Below are 15,155 nucleotides of genomic sequence, written 5' to 3' on the forward strand. Positions count from 1 at the left end.
TAGACAATCTTATTCTTCAACCATTGTAGGGGAGTTTGCAAACTGTGAGAAGCATAAAGAGAAGTTGATGTTCTCGCTACCCAAGGAAGGAAGTCGCTGCAAGGAGTTGCTACAGCTAAGAAGATTCGTTGGTGTAGCTGATTTCTGCGATAGTTGATGACTGTTGTAGTTTTCAAGTTTGGAGACTGTAGGGCATAAAACTTGGAGATAAAAGTCCTTTGAAAAGATCAATTTGCACAAACGGCAACAAATAATAGCATTTTCCAGCTTCAAATTTTTATTTTCAATGGTAAAAATTATGATTTTTGCTCAATCAAAATGAAAACATCATTTTGTTTTCAAGACATTGGATTTGGTAGAGAACGGTTTTGCAGAACCACGGGATGAGGCAACCTATTAGGCATTACCACAAGTAGAAAAGATCAGCTTAAGAACAACAAGAAGGAGGATGCTAAGGCTTTGTTCTTTATTCAGCAAGCAATGGAGGATTCGATGTTTTTAAGAGTTGCTGCAGCAACTAGGTCCAAAAACGTTTGGGAGACATTAAAAAACACTTATCGAGTACTACCAAAGTAAAGGTAGTTAAGCTTCAAACATTAAAAAGAAGTTTTGAAAATCTTTGTATGAATGGATTTGATTCTAGAGACCATTTATTTATTGAATCAAATTATGACACGTATGGATTTGATTCTAGAGACCATTTATTTATTGAATCAAATTACGACACATATGGATTTGATTTTAGAGACCATTTATTTATTGAATCAAATTAGGACACATGGGAAAATATTTTTGATCAAACAGTGGTTGAAAAAGTTCTTAGAAGTTTGTCTCATAGATTTGATGCAATTGTAGATGCTATTGAAGAATCACAAGACTTAACTCGATTGTTCATGGATGAACTATTGGGGTTTTTGTTATCCCATGAATCTTAGAACAAACAAAAATAACATTTTTTCTTTAGAAAATACTTTCAAACCTCAGGGTTCATCAAGTAGAGGAAGAGGAAGAGGCAAAGGTGGACACATAAGTATAAATAAAGGAGAAAGGACTAATCAATCCAAATGGTTTCAATAAGAGAGGACAAGGAAGAAACAAACCTCAAGAACATTCACCAAGGTTTGATAAATCTCATATTTAGTGCTATGACTGTAAGAAATATGGTCATTTTGCAAATGAATATAGAAAAAAACAAGAAGAGATGAATAAACTTAGTGCAAATTGATGTATCTAATAATAATTTAGGAAGTGTATTCATAACTTGTAATGTTGCACAAGAAAGCTCTAAAGATGTATGGTTTTTAGATAGTGGATGTAGCAACCATATGATAGGAAATAAAGATTTATTTGCTAATTTAGATGATTTTGTGAAATCTAAAATAAAATTGGGAAATGATAATGTAATATATATAATGGAGAAAGGTATCATAAATGTTTTGACTAAAAAGGGAGAAAAGAGGCATGTTCCTGATGTTTACTTTGTGCCTAGTTTAAAACATAATGAATGTTGGACAATTAATCGAAAAAAGGTACAAAGTTTTCTTTAACAATGATGCATGTACAATCTTGGATAGAAATCGTATTGATAGGTTAATTGTCAAAGTTGAGATGACTAGGAATCAGATGTTTCCCCTAAAAATTTATGGCATTTAGGGAATATAGGAAGCTAATTTCAAGGAGAAAATTTAGACTATACATGGCTCTGGCATTTGTGGTATGGTCACCTTAATTTTGATGGCTTGAGTTTATTGGAAAATAAAAATATGGTAAAAGGATTGCCACCCATTATTCAACCAGCTAATTCTTGTGATAGTTGTATTTTGGAAAAACAACACAAAGAAAGTTTTATAATTGGAAGTTCAAATAGAGAAAGGTTGCCTTTGGAATTAGTTCACAGTAACATATGTGGTCCAATGTAGACATCGTCTTTAGGTTAAAGTATATATTTTCTAACATTTATTGATGATTTTAGTAGGAAATCTTGGATATACTTTCTTAAGTAGAAGTTTGAAGTCTTAAATTTGAGTTTAATTCAATGACGGAAAAACAAAGTGGACTATTCATCAAGCTACTTAGATATGATAGGGGTGGTGAATTCAATTCTAATGAATTTTTAGATCTTTGCAAAGAACGTGAGATCAAGAAACAATTCACAACAAAATACACACCACAACAAAATGGTGTAGTAGAGAAGAAGAACAACATTATAATGGAAATGGCAAGGTGTATGCTAAAGACCAAAAACTTATCTAATCATTTTTGGGAAAAAGAAGAAGCATGTGCAATATACATTTTGAATGGAAACCCTATGAGGAGCGTTAAAAACCAAATCCTACAAGAAGCATAGAATGGTAAGAAATTTTTTGTATCTCATTTTAGTTACTTTGGATGTGTTGCATATTCATTAGTTCTAGCTGAATTGAGAAGGAAATTGGATGATAAAATTGAGAAATATATCTTTATTGAAGCTTACAGATTGTATAACCCCATTACAAAGAAAGTGATTATTAGCAGGGATTTCATATTCAAGGAGGAAGAAATGGGATGAAAATGGTAACAATATAGTCACAACTAGAGCACCAATACCGAATAATGAAGAAGAACAAGAAGAGCAAGTTGGTTAGCCAAATCAAGCAAGACCAAGCACTCCACCAAAGAATCTTGTAAAAGGAGAATCATCAAGTCATGCAAAGCATCCAACTCCAAATGTAAGTAATGAGTCAAATCTTACACTTACTTCACAAAAAGGTAAAAAAATGAGAAGTTTAAAAGAGATATATAAACAAGGAGAAGAAATTTTGGATTTTTGCATAAATTTCATTTTATTCTCTTATGATCCTATGAACTTTGAAGAAGCGGTTAAGGAGGAACATTGGGTCAAAAATACAAATGAAGAAATTGATTCCATTGAAAGAAATCAAACATGGGAGCTTGTGATTCCATTGATGTCAAATGCATTTACAAAACCAAATTTAATGCAGAAGGTGAAATTAACAAGCATAAGCCTAGATTAGCAGGAAAGGTTTTGCACAACAATATGGTGTAGACTATAATGAAATATTTTCTCTAGTTTTTAGACTTGATACTATTAAAACATTTTTAGAAATAGTTGCACAAAATAATTGGAAAGTTTTTCAAATGGATGTAAAATTAGCTTTCTTGAACGGTTTCTTTTTTGAAGAAGTTTATGTTCAAGAACCACCTAGTTATGAGGTATATGAGCATGAAAGTAAGGTGTGCAAGTTGAAAAAGACACTCTTTGGTTTGAAATAGGCACCTAGGGCATGGTTGGTCGAATCGATTCATGTTTGTTGAGTGATGGATTCAATAAAAGCAGTAGTGGGCACACATTGTATATAAAAATCACTCATCAAAGTCAAGTTTTGATTGTTTTCTTGTATGTTGGTGATTTGATTTTCATAGGGGATTTATTTGTAGACATGTTCAAGTTAGCTATGATGAAAGAATTTGAAGTGACAGATTTGGGCTTGATAAGATACTTCTTGGGCATTGAAGTTGTATAAAGGAATTTTTATTTGTCAATATAAGTATGCCAAGGTTGTATTGAGAAAATTCAGAATGTTGAACAGTAAAACTGCACCAACTCTAGTTGCAACAGGAACACAACTAAGAAAAGAGAGTAAGGGGTCAAATGTTGATTCAACTTTGTTCAAGAGACTTGATGGAAGTCTAATGTATCTTACTGCCACAAGGCCAAACATCATGTCTGGTGCTATCTTAATTTAAAGGTTTATAGATTCACCTCAAGATTATCACTGACAAGTTGGGAAAATAATTCTAAGATATGTTGCAGGAACAAAAGAATTTGGAATTCTATATTCCAAAACTAATGAATTTGATTTGATTGGCTATATGGACAATGATTTTATAGGTAATATTTATGTTAGGAAGAGTCACTAACACATTTGGGGTCATTTTTTGATGAACTATCATCGTAGTACTGACATATTATTATTGTAGATCCGACGAAATGGCAAAAATATTTTCGTCGCTCAAATTACATAGGGTTATTTGATGGACAGATGTTCATCGGAGTTTTGGCACATTCTTTGTTGAAAGTTGACACATAATGTGGCGGTCTAATTCGTTGGAATTTTGACGAAGTCGCCAATCTTTCGACGAACCATGCACTGGGTTTTTTGTTGGAATTTCGACAAAAAAGGGCATTATGCTCCGATGAGAATGGTGCAACTACAACGAACTTTTTTGTCACAGGTACAACATTCCCGTCGGAGCATAGTGCCCTTTTTTGTCAGAATTCTGACGAACAATGTAAGGAAGCTCTGACAAGAATGGTGCACTTGCAACGAAATGTTTCGTCATGTGTACAACATTCCTGTCGAAACATATTGTCCTTCTTGGTCAAAATTTTGACAATAAATGCAAGGAAGCTCCGACGAGAGTGTTGTGCCTATGACGAAATATTTCGTTGTAGATACAACACTCTCGTCAAGGCCTATGTTGGGCATGTCCGTCGGAATTTTGAGGAACATGCTATATTTAAAATAAAATAAAAAAACAATTTACATTAGGCAATATAAATCATTACAAATATGGAATTTGATTTGGCTCTGTTGGACCCTGCAATTAAGATTCAATACATATTATTCAATGAGATTAACAGTGGAGCATAATGAAATATTGAAAAATGCATTACCTTATTGAGCTTCTCTTTGTTTCAAGAATACTTTAATACTCTACTTAACATGGATAGCCATGTGAAGGTGGAAGCTCATTTAGCCCTTCCCCGCCCCCCCTAACATCACTCTAAATTCCCCGTTAACATATAACATTCATTCATTTTTTCATCCATTAATAAAATATAACATTCATTCATTATCACATAACATTCATTAACAAATAACATTCATTAATATGTAACATTCATCAACATTCATTAACACATATCATTCATTAACACATAATTACATTCATTAACACATAAAATTCATTCATTAACAAATAATACGATTACAATCATTTATGTTTTTTGTTTTTTTCAAGCTAAGTAAACACTAAGTGGAGCATAGTTTTCTTCATCATTTTCCCCATCTTCAGTTGTTGTGCCCTCTGCTCGTGATCTTAATGTATTCCTAGTCGTGTACTCATGACAAGGACACCTAGGCAAGGGGCTCCACTACAATAACAAAGAAATGGGTTAAATTCATAAGATTTTTTATTATTGTTACAAGTATTTCATTAATTAAAAGAACATTACAGGGGTTCTCTTTAACTGATGGGGCCACATCATCTTCTTGATCTTTTTTTCTAGCCTTATCCTCAACATGTTGAACACCTTCTAAATCCTCTAGTGTTGAAACACACACGAAAGGTTACATTAATCAATACATCAATTACAATTAAATTCGTTTAAAGGAATAACAGTGGTCCTCTTTACCTAATGGGGGCAAATCATGTTCCTAATGTTGTCTACCCTATTCATGCTCCACTTGTTCACCATGCTCTACATGCTCTAAAATAAAATAAAAAAGGTTGCATTAATTACTACACCAATTTAAATTAAAGATTTTTAATTGTATTAATAATTACATTAAAAAAAATTGTATAGCACATGAATACCTCTAGTACCGAGATGCACATCACAACCTTCATCATGTGCAAGTTGTGTTCCACCCAAGTAGCAGGTTGAATTACAATTCCATGTGTATTGTTATCATTGTTTGCTTATTAAAAACAAATATAGTCACTTTATGTTGGAAATTAACATCGAATAGATTATTGCTAAAGTATTCAAAATTTAAATAGTTTTTAGTTAGCTTATTTACCTATGTGACAAATGCATCGAAATCTTGTGTTTGCCCACTCAATTATCTTAAGCGTTTAGCCACGACTCCATAGCCTTGCTAGAAGGAAATTTTCATGTCATCTTATGTGGGCACTCTTTTGAATTCAGAGCCCTACATTTTTGCTTAATATCATGAATTTTGCTTCTATTGTTTGATTAAAAAAATTGTTTGCAATTTATTATTTTGGTGTGATATTTCATTTAATGATACTTAGAATTTGTGTGGCAACTTTCATATAACCACCAGAGCCAAGTTTGTGTTGCCCATGCTTTTCTAGTCTTGCCTTAGTTGCCTTCGATGTGTCAGGCAGCCTATGAAAATTTTGAAATATGTTAGATTATGTAAATATAAAGAGTAATCAGTACTTAAGTACATTGTTAATAGTATCACATACCTTCCTTCACCTGGTGGTGTATATCCTTTTCTCTTTTCAGCTTTCTCTTTTCCATCTGAAACTAGGTCCATCCACTCCCTCTCTAGAATCATGGGGGGACGATCGTACTTTCAGTTCTTCTATAATGTGTCCTATATTGGTCCCTCACATACTTTAGATATGTGTCAGCTTTTTGAAGGACCTTGGTTTTGTTGAATGTGTCATTTCCGAACAACATAGCCAAATGTTTTATGAATTCATCTTTTAATTGTTCATTTTGGAGATTCCATCGTGTACGTATGGTGGGCCTGAAGATCTCCAATGTAATTTTATTTATATGTTTATACAAAACATCATTGGCTACAAAAAAATATTGGGATCATTAGTCCAAAATGAGTGACCAATAAGTAAATTACAATTGGACTATATATAATAATTATTTTAAAGTACCTGGAACCTTCTCTATCTTTATGGGAACAATATCATCAGTCACCACAAATGTGACCGACAACATTCCCATACTAATAATATGGGAAGATCCAGGAAATGTTGGTAAAATATCACCACTAGAGGCCTCTGCATCCCTAGGTGCATGTCTTGTTGCATAGGTCAACGAAGTACTCGATGACTACATGTTGTGTGTTGTCAATATTGCAGTCGATAATATAGGTATTGATGATGAGGTCGAATTAGGTGGTGAATGCACAGGAACATAGACAACACCTAAAGATTAATACACTAAATATATAATGATGCACTGCAAAATGGACAAGTGTTAGACTAAAACTTGTGGTCGTATAACACAAAAAAAACACAAGAAACAATGATCAAAGTTAGTGTTATTCAACCAAAAACTAATCTAAGCAGGCATATCAAAAGAGACACTAAAAACATGCTAGAATATTTAACTATGGAAATAAATATCACAAGGCATCTCCAAATGCCTTCTAACATGTTCTTAGCTCCTTCTCCTTTGTTCCTCTCCTCTCCAAGTTCCAAATTAGTGTAGCTCTCAGCAGCTTTTTGCACTATGGATGCTTATGGAGGTTCAAGATTGAAATGTTTTAACTATGCTATGCAAGTGTAAAACAAACTTAATTAGACATGGTATGAAATGAACTAAGTTTTATTTTAGTCCAAAATGAAAATATATGTGGTTTATGCTAAATGCTCTCTAAAATTCACTATAGATTAAATGCATACAAGTTTTCAGGATCTGGATTATGAAGAAATGGACTCTATTTATAGGAAAAATGGAGCAATGGATGGCTGAGATTGAGTAATCTCAACAAGGGTCAGGAATGAATGATATTTAATCCATGTGATGGCTTTCAACCCAATCCCAGGATGACAAGTGTCAACATGAGAGGGGTTGAGAGGAGAGGGAATAAGCATTAAATGCTTGACATGACCTGAGAGTTAACTTGGGAGTTAAGGTCAAGGTTGGGTTGAGTGAATAAATTATTTATTCAAAGAATAAAGCTTTTATCCAATGGATAAACTCTTGTGCAAAGGTTAAAGAGATAACCATGGTCAAAGCAACAAATGCTTGAGGAGACACATGAGTCACATGAGGGTTGAGTTAGGGGTTAACCATAAATGGTCATGTAAGAGCCATTAATGGTTAGGAAGACTTTAGAGGTTAGCTTGTTGAACACACAAAGCATTAAATATTTTTCAAAGGCTTTGAAGTCTTTAAGAAGTGACTTCAAGTTGCTTAGGAATGTGACAATAATTAGGGGATGGACTAAGCTAATTAAAAAGGGGTTAGAAGAATCTAGAAGGGGGCTAGGATTGCAAGTGGGTTTGGTGGGTGAGGGAAAATAGGATTTTAATTAAAATAAAATTTCAACATGTGGTTGCAACTTGCATTTGTAGGGAAATGCAAGTTGGGGGGGGATAATGATTTAAATAAATGCTTTATTTAATTTATTTAAAAGAGGAAATATGATTAAATTGAATAAATAGTATTTATTCATTTAATTGAGTGTGAATTTGGTTGAATGAATGAATTAAAATAAATTGAATAATTTATTTAATTAATAGGAGAATGTTTGAAGATGAATTAATTAAATATTAATTTAATTAACTGATGGCTAGTGGGTTTTTAATCAAATAAATACAAAATATTCATTTAATTAAAATGGACATATTTATGTGACTACATTTGCCCCTCTTTGAGACGGTGCAGTTTATCGCGTTGTTTCAAAGAAAGAAAATAGGTGTGAAGAAATGCCCCATAAAATATTAGTTTAATGGGTGGTATGCCCCCTCGAGAGATGGGCCGAATTTTTTTAAAAAATCGGGTGATCTCTTGAAAAAAAATGAAAATTAGTAGGGTGGTAGAAGAGAAGAAGTTAGCTATACTGATGAAAAATAAAAGAAATCAGAGATAAAATGAAGAAATGGGAGGTTCGGGAAGTTCACGAGGACCACGGCGGTGAGCAGAGGAAAATTAGGGTTATGGCGAAGGGTTTATATGGGGAGAAAGGGGTGAAAACAAGCTCATTTGCATTCGCAACCATAGTGAAATCTGAGCTCTGGTTTTCACTTTTTGGAGGAGCAAGCAGCAGTCAGGATGTTGGTTCCCATAGTAGAGCACCATTTAGAGCGAGTCCGTCGATTCCAGCGGCCAAACGACTACAGACCAGCTGTATGTGAATTTTGAATTTTTGATTTTTGTGCATTTTTTATATGTTTTAGCTAGGTCCAAGTTGAGTCAAGACAATAGCGCTAAAATTGTGTTTTAGTGCTGTTATCAACCAAATTAGCGCTTTTGTGTCGCTATGGCGCTATTACGTAGTGGTTCTAGCGTTGTTGTCAGAGTTATCTCTATTGCATAGTTGTTTTAGCGCTTTTGCTTGTTGAGCGCTATTACATGATTGATTGAGCGCGTTTGTGGTTAGGTAGCGCTATTGCATAGTCAATATGGTGCTTTTGTTGTTTGAGCGCTATGGCCTAGTCAATTGAGCGCTTTTGCTATGAAGTAGTGCTATGGCATAGTCAGTATAGTGCTATTGTTGTTTGAGCGCTAGTGCCTAGTTGGTTGAGCACTTTTGTCAGCCTTTTAGTGCTATTGAATGTAGAATAACGCTTTTGCGTAGGAAAATAGATGCCTCAGAGTGTTTTGAAAAAGAATCTCCCGATGCCAATGATGGATGGATGGAGAGATGAGGTGAGAGTTGTTTTGAACCATAGCAGTCCTGATGAGACTTAGGTCATTAGGATAAATGCCTATTGAAGTCTAGGTGTGTCATGATTGCTTACATGTTCAGACCTGAAGATACTTGATCAAAGTATCTGTTGATAGTCTAGGTTTAAACTTAAGAAAGTTTGAAACAAAACAACTAATGATGATGGTTGATGCACGTGTGCAGGAGGATCTTCGTGTCTTACAGTTGCGCAAGAGGCATCCCGCCACATAGGTGTTGCGTGATTGATTGACAAAGGCCGAGGTGGATTGCATTGCAGCAACAGGCCTGTATGATATGATGTATATGCCTGTGATTCAAATGAATCACAGTTTGATTACAACATTGGCAGAGTAGTGGCATAGTGAAACTTGTACGTTTCACTTAGCGCAGGGAGAGATGATAGTGACTCTGGAGGATGTATGGCGCATCCTGCACATTCCTATCCAAGGAGAGCTGGTGAGTTATGACCGAGCGTGGGGGACCCTAGCAGTGCAAAGATTTTTTAAGGAGGATGTCTATATTGATGATGGCTCGATAGCCTGGGAGGACATAATCGCGTTGTATGAGCCATTGCCAGCAGTGCTATTAGGTATTGTTGGGGGACTACTATGCCCAGATCGACAAACGCATGGACTGGTCATTGGTTGGGGTCAGGTGATCGAGCAAATGATTACAGAGGGGACCTGGTTTGCATGGAGACCATGTGTGCTATCGTACTTATATCGGGAGTTACATGAGGTAGCATATGAAGGGATGGGCTCCTTGGGAGTGGGTATCACGCTACTACATATTTGGGCATGGGAGCATTTACTCATTACCCAACCAGTCAGTTTGAGATTTTGAGTAGTGGATCAGCCCTATGTATATATGTATGGAGGGATGATGAGTCAGCCCCACCTGGGGAAGTTAGAGTGGTGGTGGCGAGCACTGGATGATCTAGATAGAATGATCCAGAGACCGTACATTGAGTGTGAGCCATGGGATGATGATGTGGAGGCATTGCCATATGTTTTTATGACTCAATTCCTCATTGGTAGGACAGCCTACAATGTGGAGAGACAGCTTCCAGGTCGGGTGTTGAGACATTTTGGGTGGAGGCAAGGATTGCCTAGTGGTTCAGGAGAGTATGTCAGGGTGATCCGAGAGAGGTACTTATGGGGGCCAGTATTACCGTATGATCAGGCATTAGCAGAGTTTCGCACACTACAGGCGATACCATGGCATATGAGGCAGGGGATGGTGGATGTTGGGGTGTCAAAGGAGTATACGCAGTATATTGCGGCTCATCTGATTCCTCAGATATCAGATCCGACAAAGCCGATTCCAGATTTTGAGGAGAGGGGACAGAGATGGAGGAGGAGAGGAGGTCGTAGAGTAGTAGGTGGACGGGGGAGAGGGTATGATGGTGATGGAGATGGTAGTGGTGGGGATGGAGGAGGAGGAGGAGGGGGGTGGTTTTGGAGGAGGTGGCGGATTCGGAGGTGGAGGTGGGGGTGGTGGTCGATTACAGTAGAGAGGGGGATGTGGGTAGCCATTGCAGCTATCTTAGGGACTTTTGATGCAGGGAGGCATGAGGTTAGGTGGCAGGGATGGAGGTGAGGGATAGGCACCTATGGATACAGAGGAGGGAGCGACGAGAGAGGGAGCCACTGGGGAGGCACCTGTGGATATGGGGGAGGGAGCTATAGGAGGAGATCTGCGGGATCATATGATAGGATATTTGTAGACTCACGTAGAGGATTTGGAGGTAGAGGTAGCAGCTAGAGATGTGCAACTATTTGCACGAGAGTCAGAGCTGACTGTGGTGCTGCAAGAGAGAGATCAGAAAGTGGACAGGGTGATCCAGTTGCAGGAGAGAGTGCGGGCCTTGGAGGGAGTACCAGGATAGGGTCCATCTGTGGAGGCTTTGGTGAGGGAGGTACAGAGAGCAGGTGTAGAGGTGGATTACTAGTGGGGCCTATATGAGCAGGAGGTGCCATCTAGTCAATGGGCATTGAGTTATTCACAGATGCATCAAGAGAGATTAGAGCAGTCTCAAAGGATGTAGAGCAGTGGTGGTGTGATGGGTCCTCCTTGGAGAGATAGATCAGGTGGTGCAGGGGCTAGCGGGGGAGCAGGTAGAGATGGGTGTGCAACATCTGGTCAGAGTGGTATCTGAGAGAGCATTTTGCATGCATGTATTTATATTGTCATTTTGGACTGTGTCTTGTATGGCTCTTGGTAGCCGATGTTTTGGACTTCATTTGTACTCTGATACATGTATATTTTTGGTGATATGATATGATATATGAGGAGATCCCATTTTTGTGAGGATATGCATTTTGATGACATATATGGATGTTTATGCAGAATGATGATTTTATGATTTTATGCTCAGATGGATACTTTATACTTGCTATATGTATGTGTTTTTATGAGATGATTCCTATATGCATGTTTTTATGATGATTTATGCCTACATGATGTCTATATGCATATTGTATGACGTGATGCTAATATGTATATGCAGGTTTATATATGTGTACATGATGTGTTTGGTGATGTAATGCCTTATGTATGTAATGCCATGATGATGCAATGTTTTTAGGATTTAATGCAGTGAATGATTGATTTATATATGTAAATGTATCTAGATGTTTGAATGTAACAAATGTAAAGTACAAAATGGTGAAATGATGATATCTAAATGAACGTATATGGATAATGTATATGAACCTATGTGGAAACAAATGGTTTTGTTTATGAATCTAAATGGTGAAAAATGATGATGTGAAATGATAATGCAACTCATGAATAACTGCACCTCAATGCAATTAAAAAATGAATGCATGTTTGCAATGAATCCTAAATGAAATGCATTGAATGAGTATAGAAATATACTAAATGGATAAATGAATTCACTGAAATAATGGATAGATAAATAGATGTATGGCGTGATAAATGATGATAAATGATGATTGGTAACTTGACACTAAATGAATGCATAGTAATGGCTAATACAATCAAGGACAATTTATCATATGAATGAATCTAAATGTCATGATTATGCAATGATGAAAATGATTTAATAAGACTAATGTCAAATAAATGATAATGAACTATATGTAACTTTATGCATCTAAATGATATGAAATGCACTTGATGTAAATGCAACTAAATGTAATGATGACGATATGATCATGATAGATGAATGCAAGGTTGTTTAGACTTGGCATGATGCACTTGATGATGTATCAGAGTACTCTATCGCGATTGTATCCAAGACCAACTCAATTTTCACATAAAGGCTTATATTAACTTTGTTCGCACTTGCATACAAAACCATGTATATGAATAATGAATGAGTAAATGGATGGGCGATATGTAACGAAATGCAATATAAACAGATGAGATGGAATGACGATCCATAGTGCTTTATTTTCATCATTGAGCTTAAAAATGTTGTAAGATAATACAAGCAACTTGACATAATGATTCAAGATGACCTGAGTATTCCTTACATGGATTTTGATATAGCAAGTTAATACAAGCAACTTGATATAATGGATCAAGTTGACCTGAGTATTGCTTGCGGAACAGACAAGGATTATCTCCTTTTATGCATGACTTGGAACGTCCTCCTTGATCTTTTGACAATCATATCCTGAGACAAGTTCATACCGTAATCAGAGATAAACCATCATTGAGTTTGGATGAGGCAGTAGGAACCAAAGATGGAGCATTGTACCTGTAAGCAAACAACATATATAATGAATAAAGAATATGGATCCTTGATAATGGTTCATGCTCATATGGTTGAGGTATACATTGTAGTCATCATGCTGTAGTGATCTATGACTATATTTTGCCTATGATCACATAGCTTAGTGAACTTCCCACGTAGACACCATTAGGACATGCCCTAGTACATCATCAGAATTATTCGCAGAAGATACACAAACAATGTTGTAGGACCCTGATATGAATAAATAACCCACAAATCAACCAAGTACTTGATAGCTTAAACAAAATTTTCTTGTCAAAGAAAATGATACCATGTCTTTGTTTTGGTAAGGATGCTCGTCATCGTGTGAGTATTTTTCAAAATGTTTGTTTGGTATCTACTCAGATGAGGATACACAAGGGGTTGCCATGTTTTTGTGTGATTTTTGATGTTTTCTGATGTTTTTTGGATTTTGTGAGACATTTTTGAATGTTTTTGGTATTTTGGTGAGATAGTTTTGAATGTTTTTCCCAATGAATCACAAGTAATGCAGAATCCACTTCCATCAATAGGTTGAGAGCGTTGCCCCCAATTTAGGCATTACTATGAAAAAGCGGGATGCGAGACGTATGGAGTACTTTTCTGGATTGCAGATCAATAACCAACCATGGTTTGGACGGATGGATGTGTGGATGAAATGAATGTGATCGCAACAAGTTTGAAAGACAATGAAGCCATAGCCTTTATGAGTGGCACCCGTTTGCCAGGTTTTCACCATCGTACTTACCCAAGGTGCCACCGGAGTGGTTGTTCACCATTTGGATGCATGATTTTTCTTTATTATTTTGATGTTTTTGTATTTTCTTCAGGACATTTTTCTGATTTTTTTATTTTTTTTTTCTGTTATGCATGGGAGCTTGATGCTCTGTGCATCTTATGTATAAAACCGTTTGAGGTGCATGTTGTTGATCGGATCTGCTAGTGGTTCTCCTTCTGAAGTAGCCAACTGATATGCCCTAGACCCAAATACAACAATAATAACATATGGACCCAACCAATTTGATTCAAACTTTCCCTGATGTTCTCGGTTGGGTTGGTTATGGGGATTTTCTCGAAGAACAAGATCACCTACCTCGAATGTATGAGGTCTAACTCGATGATTATAGCTTCTGCTCATGTGTTGCTAATAGGCTTTGAGGTGGTTGTATGCAGCTTGTCGCTTCTCATCAAGTAGCTCTAAGTCTTGAAGACGTGATACTCGGTATGCTTCATCATCAATGAGATTATGCAAGGAAACCCGTAGTGATGGTATTTCAACTTCAATAGGAAGGATAGCTTTTGCACCATATACCAGTGAGTAGGGAGTTGCGCTTGTAGGGGTTCGAATGCTAGTGCAGTATGCCCATAGTGTTGGATTCAATTGAACGTGCCAATCACGACCGGAATCATTGACTGTCTTCTTGAGGATTCTTAATATGTTCTTGTTTGATGCTTTGGCCTGACCATTGCCTTGTGGGTAATAGGGAGTGGAAAAGTGGTGTTGGATGTGAAACTTCTCAAAGAGTTCATGGACATCTTGATTCTTGAATGGAAGACCATTATCTGTGATGATGGACATGGGTACACCATACCGGCAGATGATGTAATTAAGGATGAATGAGGCGATCTGCTTGCCGATGACTTGGGTAAGTGGAACAGCTTTGATCCACTTTGTGAAGTATTCGATAGCGGTAATAATGAATTTGTGGCCATTGGATGAAGATGGATGGATTTTACCCACAAGGTCAAGGCCCCATTGACAAAAAGATATGGTGTTGTGATTGGTTGTGATTCTTATGCTGGTGCATGTATCAGGTCTCCATGAACTTGGCATTTCTTGCACTTTCTGACAAAGTAGTAGGAGTCTTTTTCCATAGATGGCCAATAGTATCCAGTGCGTAGGAGTTTCTTGGCTAGTGACGCACCGCTTGCATGAGTTCCACAAATTCCTTCATGTACCTCTTCCAAGGCCTTTTCTATCTCATCATGTTCCAGACATCGAAGGAGAGTACCATCAA

The sequence above is a fragment of the Cryptomeria japonica genome, chromosome 5 (genome assembly GCF_030272615.1).
Source record: "Cryptomeria japonica chromosome 5, Sugi_1.0, whole genome shotgun sequence".
Lineage (NCBI taxonomy): Eukaryota > Viridiplantae > Streptophyta > Pinopsida > Cupressales > Cupressaceae > Cryptomeria > Cryptomeria japonica.